The 12,711-nt window shown below is 35.7% G+C and overlaps 1 long non-coding RNA gene across 2 annotated transcripts; it reads right to left on the bottom strand.

Moving 5' to 3' along the window:
- Positions 1-868: 868 nt before the first annotated feature.
- On the bottom strand, positions 869-11,246 carry LOC143905951 (uncharacterized). Of its 2 annotated transcripts, none has more exons than XR_013259391.1 (3): positions 11,104-11,246; positions 10,808-10,998; positions 869-1,816 (listed from the first exon to the last, which is right to left on the bottom strand). It is a non-coding gene; the product is annotated as an uncharacterized LOC143905951 (long non-coding RNA). The 2 variants fall into 2 exon arrangements; XR_013259390.1 differs by lacking the exon at positions 869-1,816 and adding an exon at positions 8,863-10,044.
- Positions 11,247-12,711: the final 1,465 nt, after the last annotated feature.

Below are 12,711 nucleotides of genomic sequence, written 5' to 3'. Positions count from 1 at the left end.
TTGACCCAGAAGGTCTTTTTGTTGTTATTTAACATCCTTTTCCTTTTTAAAATAATGCTAGCCACTATAGCAACCGCAAGTTCTTTCGTTTTACGGCGACATTATGATTGTCACCACTCTCAGACATCAAACTAAAAAAATACGTAAGTGGATACGGTTTTGAGAGAACTCTCCGAAAGAATACTCTCCGGATCCCCGCGAGATGCTCGCGAGAATACAATGTCAAAAAATTTATCTCAAATGGACAGTGTCAGATAACTCTCGAGAGATATTCTCGAGAGTTTTAAGGCGCGTGTCCCACCTGCGAGTAACTAACTCTCCAGAGTAGCTCTCGAGAGTTATTCTGACACTGTCATTTGAGAGTAATTTTCTGACATTGTACTATTTTAAAAAGAAAAAGGGTGTTAAATAACAACAAAAAGACCTGCTGGGTCAAGCAATGGATGGATCGCAGGTGTCGGATCTGCTCTAAAATTAGAGAGCTTAAGATTGAAGATTCCCAACAATTAAAAGTTTCTACAGACTTTACAAATTGTGAAATGGATACATAGTGCGATATTATTATTTAGTTTTCTGTTTGCGAAATACCTTGATGTTAGATTTTTACTGTAAATATTAAATATATATTTTTTTTTATGTACTTAATTCGCGATGTAAAAATGTATTTAATTTTAACGCTGTAACTAAAACGTGCAAAGTATGTAAAATTAAGTGGTAACTAATTATGACCAAGTAATAGAGACAGTGTATTAAAAATATTAAAATATTATTATTTTAAAATTCTTTAAATTTAATGAATTTTTCGCACTTTATTCGCAAAACATAAAAATTAAAAAAACTTTTATTTCTGTCACAGTAGTATTCTACAATGGTTCATGATTTCCGCATTATTCAATAAGTTCCTTTGTGTCATCATGTAGCTCTCAAAATACGAACAGCGTTCGAGCTTGGCGAGCTGATCTCCGAGAGTAAAATAACGTCGTGTCGATTTGCGAGTAGGTCTTGAAAAGTTCGCTCGCCGAGAGCTGCGATTCATTCTCCGTTATAGGTACTCTTTAGGAATATGTCCATTTGCGAGAATCAATCTCGAGAGCTACTCTCGAGAGTTTTACTCGCAGGTGGACACGCACCATTAAAGTTATTATAACATAAACAAAAGTTAAAGTAAGGCTTGTGGTAAACCTCGTAAACTTTGACATGCAAAATAATTAAATTTACTAAAATTAAATGTTTTTATTACACATAATTCAAGCTAAACTAATTAATATTATCTAAGGCGTAAGACGTTACGGCAATGCCTATGCAATAGCCAATACGTGTGCTACCTACTGTTACTACGTTTACGCGGAGTAAATTATTGTAAGTTACTACAAAATCCCGTTTACGCGAAGGAAAATCCCGTTTACGCGAAGGAATTATCGTAAGTTTAGTATGGGCTGGCTCTAATACTTTTTCGTCGCAGTGTATAACATCGAGTCGCTCGACGTTCGCCGCGCCGCGCCGCGCCCCGCTCGCCATTCGTCTCTCGACCCCCACCGCTCGCCGCGCGCCGGGCACCGTGCCAGCCCAGCCAGCCGCCGAGGCCCGCCTCTATCGCTCCTTGTGCGCGCATTCGCTCAGACGTTTTATTTAATAACTCGTTAACTATTGCGAATTTTGCAAAATGGTACGAGACTTTTCTTTTCAGTTTGACCCAATCTACCCCTCCTATTCGAGTGGTTACTTTTATTTTTGACACCCACACTGGGAAACACGGATTTTTTGTCGGGCCAATAGCAACTGATTCTGATAGATTTTTTTGCCGTAGAATCCGAATCTGAAAACAAAAATAATGAATTGGCTCTATTTTTTAAGAAATACGGTGCTCCCGTTGTTTTTCTACAGATGTTCAAAAATGACTAAAAACACGTTTTTTGGCACTTTTGACACCGTTTATTTAAAAAACCAGAGCCAATTTAGTATTTTCAAGGCCAGCTTCTTGTTCAGCGAAACCAAATTAGTAAAAAATACCTATTCCCTTAAAAACAATCTAAAAACGATAAGATTTTGTTGACCAGTGTAATATACTTATTTCTACATAAAAAATAATAATGTTTTTAAGAATTTATAATATGCATCTGGATTGTTTTCAATTATGATATTAGAAATAACAAAGCCACAAAAATGTTTGAATTAATGAAAGATAATTTTTAATTTTTAACATAAATTACGAGAATTGTTTTATATGTATATATGAATCTTAATGGATGCACCAACTTTTTACCATAGGAGATGAGTTACCGACCGCAACTGTAATGAACCGAACGATCCATAGGTGACACCAGCTTGAATCGACCGCTTCGATCGACGAGTCCGAGGTGATGTACAAACAAGTTAAAAACTGTGAATCAAATAACGTATATCGTGTGTACATACTTTTCTAACATATCCAACTGTCTTACGCATTTTCTTTTTACATATAATTTTATTTAATAACACGATTTCTTATTATTCTCCATCTATGCGCAACGTATTTACCGCATGTACTCTACGTTTACGCAAGCGTTACTTTTGTAGTGACTTACGACGCGAAGTAAATTATCATTCCGTACAAAATTACCTTTTTAAAAAAAAGGTAAAAAAAGGCGCCAAGTACACGTATAGTAGTGTATATGTTGTTACCTAAAAAAAAAAAGAAAGTGGTAGTATTATACCTCGAAAAAACCTAAGTAACAAGTGGTAGATCTTTATATCTCGAAAAATCTCGAAAAAATCTAAGCAGTAGTATTTTTATTTCCGAAAAATTATAACCCAAGTGATACACGTCACAAAATTATGTTACCTTATCAAAAAGAAGAGTCGCGCTTCAAGTGATCTATTACAATTACAAAAAAGAAATGATATCTCTTTAAGTTAGAGCGCCAATTACAGAGAGAACATGTATATTGCCTCAAAAAATAATTGTTGCACTACATTGAAAAATCTTTACATTGTGTCAATTAGAAAAGAATGTATAATAACAATTTTAAAAGATTAAAAAATTTTATTTAAATTTAACAAGGGAATACAAGATATTTAAATACAAAGTTATTTACATGTGTATTTTTTAATGGCCACAAAGAATTACAGAAGTAACAGTACAAAATAAAAATATTTTATTAAAATACATAAATTTTTCTTGTAAAAAAACTTGGCGCTGCTAGACCTCGAAATTTTAAATAAATAAATAAACTTATTCTATACTTAATTATAAGCCGCATTATCCGCCGTCCGCGTAGTCACGCACACCCATATCACTCACTCCCACATCCACGCTGATAATCATTTAATATTACTCCCATTGTATTCTTCTCTGAATTATTTTTATTTATTGTTGTTTTTATTTATTTAAAAGGTCTAGCAGCGCCAAGTTTTTTTACAAGAAAAATTTATGTATTTTAATAAAATATTTTTATTTTGTACTGTTACTTCTGTAATTCTTTGTGGCCATTAAAAAATACACATGTAAATAACTTTGTATTTAAATATCTTGTATTCCCTTGTTAAATTTAAATAAAATTTTTTAATCTTTTAAAATTGTTATTATACATTCTTTTCTAATTGACACAATGTAAAGATTTTTCAATGTAGTGCAACAATTATTTTTTGAGGCAATATACATGTTCTCTCTGTAATTGGCGCTCTAACTTAAAGAGATATCATTTCTTTTTTGTAATTGTAATAGATCACTTGAAGCGCGACTCTTCTTTTTGATAAGGTAACATAATTTTGTGACGTGTATCACTTGGGTTATAATTTTTCGGAAATAAAAATACTACTGCTTAGATTTTTTCGAGATTTTTCGAGATATAAAGATCTACCACTTGTTACTTAGGTTTTTTCGAGGTATAATACTACCACTTTCTTTTTTTTTTTAGGTAACAACATATACACTACTATACGTGTACTTGGCGCCTTTTTTTACCTTTTTTTTAAAAAGGTAATTTTGTACGGATATCACGCCTTTTTGTAGTGTTACGCAACTTAATCTTATAAACAATATATCTTAAAATTTCATAAACCGTATATAATACAAGGTATGAAGCTAAAAGTGTTACGGACTATTATTTCTAAAGAAAACAACAATTTAATATTTTGCTCAGTTTTTTAAAAATAATAATCTGTAACCCTTTTAATTGTACACCTTGTATATATTTTTCAATTTCAACATAAAACATAATCGCAATAAAGCATGATTAATGTTAATAAGTCGTTAACTGTAAAATTCTTTATTTATTTTTATTTGCGTGTCTTACTGAATGTTGTTCGCAACTGTATATGTACCGATATCTTCAGGTATCGATATTTTTGATAATTATTTTTACGTCAGACATAATTTTAATTCATCCAATTTTTATTATGTCTAAACATAATTTTTGTCCAATTTTTATTATGTCTAGACATAATTTTAATTCAGCGATTTTTATTATGTCATGACATAATTTTAATTCTGCCGCTAGGGAAATTTTAAGTCGATTTTTATGAATCAAGCTTGAATTCAATGTTTAGGTGTCCCAGGTTGCTGATGACGAGGTCCACATAGCGCGCTCTATAGTTTTCGGTGTCCAGGTGTATTAATACCTTGAACTTGATGGCCACGTGTTCCAAGTTGCCGATGACGAGGTCCACATAGTGCGCTTCGTAGTTTTCGGTGTCTACATGTATTAATACCTCGAATTCGATATCTACGTGTCCTACATTGGGTGTGTTCAGCCGATACTTTGCTAGCCTAGCAATCGTGAGCAGTCGCTCGTTTTCGCTCGTTTCCTCTTTTTTGACTTACTGGATTAAAAAGAGAAGAAACGAGCAAAAACGAGCAACTGCTCACGATTGCTAGGCTAGCGGAGTATCGGCTGAACGCACCCATTCAGATTTAAAGTTATTAATACACCTAGACACCAAAAACTATGAAGCGCATTATGTGGACCTCGTCATCAGCAACCTGGGACACCTAGACATCAATTTCAAGGTATTAATACACGTAGACACCGAAAACTACGGAGCGCAATATGTGGACCTTGTCATCGGCAACCTGGGACACCTAAACATTGAATTCAACATATTATTACACCTGGACACCGAAAACTACGAAGCGCACTATGTGGACCTCGTCATCGGCAACCTGGGACACGTAGACATCAAATTCAACGTACGATTACACCTGGACACCGGAAACTATGAAGCGCACTATCTGGATCCCGTCATCGGCAACCTGGGATACGTGGACATCGAATTCAAAATATTAATACACGTAGACACCGAAAACTACGGAGCGCACTATGTGGATCTTGTCATCGGCAACCTGGGACACCTAGACATCGAATTCAACGTACAATTACACCTGGACACCGAAAACTATGAAGCGCATTATCTGGACCTCGTCATCGGCAACCTGGGACACGTGGACATCGAATTCAAGGTATTAATACACGTAGACACCGAAAACTACGGAGCGCACTATGTGGACCTCGTCATCGGCAACCTGGGACACCTAGACATCGAATTCAACGTATGATTACACCTGGACACCGAAAACTATGAAGCGCATTATCTGGACCTCGTCATCGGCAACCTGGGACACGTGGACATCGAATTCGAGGTATTATTACACCTGGACACCGAAAACTACGAAGCGCACTATCTGGATCTCGTCATCGGCAACCTGGGACACGTGAACATTGAATTCAAGGTATTAATACACGTAGACACCAAAAACTACGGAGCGCACTATGTGGGCCTTGTCATCGGCAACCTGGGACACCTGGACATCCAATTCTACGTACTATTACACCTGGACACCAAAAACTATGAAGCGCATTATCTGGATTCCGTCATCGGCAACCTGGGACACGTGGACATCGAATTCAACGTATTATTACACCTGGACACCGAAAACTACGAAGCGCACTGTGTGGACCTCGTCATCGGCAACCTGGGACACGTGGACATCGAATTCAAGGTATTAATACACGTAGACACCGAAAACTACGGAGCGCACTATGTGGACCTCGTCATCGGCAACCTAAGACACGTGGACATCGAATTCAAGGTATTAATACACGTACACACCGAAAACTACGGAGCGCACTATGTGGACCTCGTCATCGGCAACCTGGGACACCTAGACATCAAATTCAACGTACGATTACACCTGGACACCGAAAACTACGAAGCGCACTGTGTGGACCTCGTCATCGGCAACCTGGGACACGTGGACATCGAATTCAACGTATTATTACACCTGGACACCGAAAACTACGAAGCGCACTGTGTGGACCTCGTCATCGGCAACCTGGGACACGTGGACATCGAATTCAACGTATTATTACACCTGGACACCGAAAACTACGAAGCGCACTGTGTGGACCTCGTCATCGGCAACCTGGGACACGTGGACATCGAATTCAAGGTATTAATACACGTAGACACCGAAAACTACGGAGCGCACTATGTGGACCTCGTCATCGGCAACCTGGGACACGTGGACATCGAATTCAAGGTATTAATACACGTACACACCGAAAACTACGGAGCGCACTATGTGGACCTCGTCATCGGCAACCTGGGACACCTAGACATCAAATTCAACGTACGATTACACCTGGACACCGAAAACTACGAAGCGCACTGTGTGGACCTCGTCATCGGCAACCTGGGACACGTGGACATCGAATTCAACGTATTATTACACCTGGACACCGAAAACTACGAAGCGCACTGTGTGGACCTCGTCATCGGCAACCTGGGACACGTGGACATCGAATTCAACGTATTATTACACCTGGACACCGAAAACTACGAAGCGCACTGTGTGGACCTCGTCATCGGCAACCTGGGACACGTGGACATCGAATTCAAGGTATTAATACACGTACACACCGAAAACTACGGAGCGCACTATGTGGACCTCGTCATCGGCAACCTGGGACACCTAGACATCGAATTCAACGTACGATTACACCTGGACACCGAAAACTACGAAGCGCACTGTGTGGACCTCGTCATCTGCAACCTGGGACACGTGGACATCGAATTCAACGTATTATTACACCTGGACACCGAAAACTACGAAGCGCACTGTGTGGACCTCGTCATCGGCAACCTGGGACACGTGGACATCGAATTCAAGGTATTAATACACGTAGACACCGAAAACTACGGAGCGCACTATGTGGACCTCGTCATCGGCAACCTGGGACACGTGGACATCGAATTCAAGATATTAATACACGTAGACACCAAAAACTACGGAGCGCACTATGTGGACCTCGTCATCGGCAACCTGGGACACGTAGACATCGAATTCAACGTATTATTACACCTGGACACCGAAAACTATAAAGCGCACTATCTGGACCTTGTCATCGGCAACCTGGGATACATAGACATCAAATTCAAGCTTGATTCATAAGAATCGACTTAAAAATTCCCTAGCGGCACTTTCTGCCAAGCATAGAGAACCTACTTTTCCGTTGACTCAATATTTATTATATATATACCTAATTTTTACTTAAATAGAAATCTTCCTCCTGACCGATAAGTTTATCGACCTAATTTTGAAATACGCGCGCGATATCGAAACTGGCGATACCTGCGCCGCCAGCGGCGAAAAAGTGAAAGTGACGTTCTCTGTTTGTTACATGTATGTTATAATGAATGCGAGCGGTTGACGTAGAAGAAAGTATCTTAAAAATAAATTTTCACATTTGGACTTTGCGTCGCAATATCTCCGCTCGTAAGGCACGTAGCGGAATATTATGAGAGAAACCCCCCCCTAATTGGACCCCAAGCTATCGATCAAGCCTACTTAGAACTTGATCCGTTCACTCGTTATCGAGATCTCAACATCTCGGGTACTCGCAACCCGTCGCGTCGCGTAAAAGAGTCACGGTCGGTCTCGCTCCGCGTGTACTTGGCGCGAGACACTACCGTGTCTCTTGATAGTTACCACAAAATTCTGTTTACGCGTAAGAATTATTGTAAGTTACTACAGAAAGTAACGCTCGCGTAAACGTAGTAAGAGTATCTTTTTTATACGATTTTTTTTTAATATTTATATTTTAATACAGTTTTACTTGGTGGCGATTTTTTTTCACGCTTACGCGGAACATTTTAGCGCGTAAAAAAAGAGTTAAATATAAGCGGAAAAAAAATAAAAATATTTTACCATTCTTATACAAAATTGAGCAATTTTACTTTTCTATAAGAAATACTTTACTGTATACTTTATATGGATATAAAAATAATAATGTAAAAAATTAGAAGTAACAACAAAAAGGAGTTTATTTTGATCTTTTTGTTAAATGCTTTAACTTTCACAATTTTTAACATTTTTACAATTTTTGAACGTCAACCGGTGGGGAATACATTTAAATTTAATACCCTTTTTGCGTTTTTCATTTCAGGCACGCCGTACAGGAGCTACTCTAGCTACACCGTAGTCGAGCGCGCGCGCGAAGAGATGACTCATAACTCCTATATTTCTTAATATTTTTCCATATAAAAAATACTGTAAATGCACTTAAACATGTACTTCAATATCGTATACACCATAAACCTGATTGGCCTACCACTTTGTCACAATTAAATCCTGAAATTGACCCTCCGCTAGACTGTACTACCCCCTTAAACTGTCATTCCGGAATCTTAGGTTTGAATCCCGTTTCCCGTCAATGTGTTTTCAAAAATTGTAAAACAATGCGTAATTTTAATTAATAAAATAAAATATGCAAAACCACGAATATAAATTAAACTATAAAAATATTTAAAAAAAATAAGACATTTGAAAATATAAAAAGAAATTTTTTTTTATTTTTTGCACCGGAATCATTACTGATTTTTATCGTAATGGTTACTGTGAGATCCGTACTGGTTACTGAAAGAATGTTTACTGTAGTAGCGCGTAATGGTTACTGTAAGAAAGATTAAAAGTTGAGAATGAGCAAAAATACAGGAATTATTACTGTTTTTCGGTTCTTAGTGCAGTAATTAAGTTTGCACAACGCGACTTGCTAGTGCTCAAGATCTGAAGGATTTAATTATACGAGCTTGTTGTGCGATAAGTCCACGGGTCTTGCGCCGGGTGCATCGTGTTAAAAAAGACTACATTTTGTGAGAGGCTGGAGGGAAACCATTTATTCGAGCACGCACACTGAGGTAAAAACATGATAAATTGGTAATGTGTTGCGTACGGTCACACGTTGATGTAATTTTTCATCTGTGTGCGTTTTTACACGCAGTATGACTTTAGTACATCTGTTTAAACCTTTATACTGAAAAAGGTCTAAAAATGTGGTACATTACGGGTCCAGGCAAAAAAACCTAAAGCGCTATTGGTGGCACTTCAAGGGTGGAGCGGAAGTCCACTGTTATTACTTCTAATTTTTTACATTATTATTTTTATATCCATATAAAGTATACAGTAAAGTATTTCTTATAGAAAAGTAGAATTGCTCAATTTTGTATAAGAATGGTAGAATATTTTTATTTTTTTTCCGCTTATATTTAACTCTTTTTTTACGCGCTAAAATGTTCCGCGTAAGCGTGAAAAGAAATCGCCACCAAGTAAAACTGTATTAAAATATAAATATTAAAAAAAAATCGTATAAAAAAGATACTCTTACTACGTTTACGCGAGCGTTACTTTCTGTAGTAACTTACAATAATTCTTACGCGTAAACAGAATTTTGTGGTAACTTATGATAATTTACTTCGCGTAAACGAGTGAATTCGTAAGTCACTACAAAAGTAACGCTTGCGTAAACGTAGTACATGCGGTAAATACGTTGCGCATAGATGGAGAATAATAAGAAATCGTGTTATTAAATAAAATTATATGTAAAAAGAAAATGCGTAAGACAGTTGGATATGTTAGAAAAGTATGTACACACGATATACGTTATTTGATTCATAGTTTTTAACTTGCCTGTACATCACCTCGGACTCGTCGATCGAAGCGGTCGATTCAAGCTGGTGTCACCTAATGGATCGTTCGGTTCATTACAGTTGCGGTCGGTAACTCATCTCCTATGGTGAAAAGTTGGTGCATCCATTAAGATTCACCCATTGTGTACGTATATGTAGGGTTACGCAATTTTCTTGGATTCTGATATCGTTTTTAAAAATGATTGGATTAGATATTGCAAATCTTTAATTACGATTAATATATATGATAATATAAAACGAATATTTTTCCTAATAATTAAGTTTTGAAAATATAAGGAGGTTGGTTGCTGTCACATTGCAGGGCAGGCGGCGAGAGGGGACCATTGCGAGAGAAAACTCTAAATAATCAAATTTTTCGACGCATGAAATAAACGAGTTTTAGCAAATAAATATGTGGAATGCATTTAATTAGCTGTTTCTTAAGGTTTTAAATTAAGGTTCTTAAAGTTTTAAATTAAAGTTTTAAAGTTGTTTGTACAATTAAAATCAAAATGCGTTGCAATATGCAATATGCACTATGCAATATGCTGTTTTATTTTTACAATTTTTTGATAACTATCAATCTTCGTAAAAGTCTTTCCTAAATATATAAAAAATTATTTGCATCTATTCTCATTAAATTCTTGTCATTTTTAATAGGCTTTCGAGAGTTACATTACAGGTGTCGTAATATTTTTGCGTAATTATTTTTGCGTAATTACTCGACAACCATGCAGATAATTGTCTTCAACTTTGGCATGGACGACAGATTCCTATATAGACAATATCCTCCATAAATTTGAACTAATTCTTATCATATTGATTTGAACAACCAACCTCCTTAATGTTAAAAAAAAATTATTACAATTATTCCACCGTCCATGATCGCTCGAACCAAGATCCGCCTTGTTAAAAAGATTTTCTTGAAATTCTTTTAAATTGTCGCTGTTAGGAAATCGGCCAGCAATACCAGAGATTACAATTTCTTCTTCAGCATCGACGTTATACAAGTTCGGTCGATTCATAGTATCTTTATTTTTTCGAAACAGACAAGTTCTACAACCAATTGTCATTATTTATTTTTTGAAAAAAGAGAACAGACATAAATGTAAAATAAAGAAAATAATCAAATACAATTTAATATTATATACATATACGTACCAATAAAGAGTGGAAGCACCGTGGCAATTGAAACGCTCAAGAGTGAAGTCGAAACTAAATCATATCTCCTCTATATTTATAGTTTTTGTGTTATGTATTATACTTCTACATACATGATAATGACGCAGCCGATTAAAATTGTAAATGTTTGAATAACTGCGACGCTTCCGTGATATTTACCACACAATCGTGGAAATTATTGAGGAGTTTGCCAATGCGTATAATAACAGAATGAATTCAGAAAGAGAATATAAAAAAATTACTATGTGTTATCATTTTATGCTTGTGAGTATTATTATTGTGTGAGTTTTAGATATGTTGTAAAATAATTTAATTAAAAAGGTAAAACAATTGTTATTTTAATATCTGATATGTAAAATATAATTATTATTTATATTATATATTATACAATATATATCTTCACGTAAGTATATATATATGAACTAACATAGTTAGAACATTCTAAGTTTATTGAAAAAAAAAAAATGTTCCTTATATATTTTACATCAATTATTTTCAATTTAAATAGAGATATACAAGCTAGAATATATGCTGGCAAGCGTAAATCTACTTATTGTACGAAACTTGCACGCATACACGCACGCATTGTATTTGCTCTAATTTTGATTTTATTCGGATTCTTTTCTCACTAATTGAATATTCAATATATTAACTCACAAGTTACAGCTTAAATAAAATAAACTAAACTTTAAAACTAATTTGAAGATACAAAGTTACGAATATACGTTTCTTATTCTCGCGTTCTCTGAACTCTGGTGAGTGTGTGACTTTACTTTCTTTGTCCTGACTGTTATTTCTGTTTCAATCATATCACAAACTATGATTATTATTAATCAAATGTCACTTTTTCGTGGAAAGTTTCACTGCTGATTATTCTTCGATTTTGACTGTTAGCACATCGCTGAAGACGACTCAAAACACAAGCGAACCGTCCGATGTATTACAATTATGTATCTTATTAGTTATTAAAGGTTGATATAACGTTAACTTACGCACTGTTGACCGTGTCCCAAATCTTTTTACTTGCTACTTGTTAATTTCATTATCAAGTTTTTAATTACTTACCCATTTATTTTAATATAAACTAGCATGCCCCGCCGGGCTTCGCCCCGGCCCCGGTAAATTTTTTTTTGTTATTATGCTATTCGGGGCGGAGACGAATCCAACAAATCATAGATCATTAAAATCTGTCCAGCCGTTCTTGAGTTATAAATGGTGTAACTAACCCGACTTTGTTTTATATATATAGATATATTATAATTATTTTGCATTGTATTTTACGCATGCTATCGTGTACTGACTTAACACATTGGAATATCCTTGTTTAGATTTTATTTAGACACATATAATTTGCATAATTATTAATGTCTACTAAAGTGATTACCAAATAAACGATAATATACTTTTAACACAATCACTTTTTTATTCTCAGGGCAAGCGACAATGATTAAATTAATCGTACGTATAAAACAACTAATTACAATGTAATTCAATTCGTAATTTGTAGCGTTCTTACAATTCAATATACGTTTAATGCAATAACCTATATCATTAATTGAAATTTATATATTGTTCTGGGACATTAAA

The sequence above is a fragment of the Temnothorax americanus genome, unplaced genomic scaffold (genome assembly GCF_048541705.1).
Source record: "Temnothorax americanus isolate GAGA-0224 unplaced genomic scaffold, ASM4854170v1 Scaffold7, whole genome shotgun sequence".
In the NCBI taxonomy this organism is placed as follows: domain Eukaryota; kingdom Metazoa; phylum Arthropoda; class Insecta; order Hymenoptera; family Formicidae; genus Temnothorax; species Temnothorax americanus.
The sequence above is the reverse complement of the archived record's forward strand: the minus strand, read 5'-3'. Positions and strand labels throughout refer to the sequence as shown.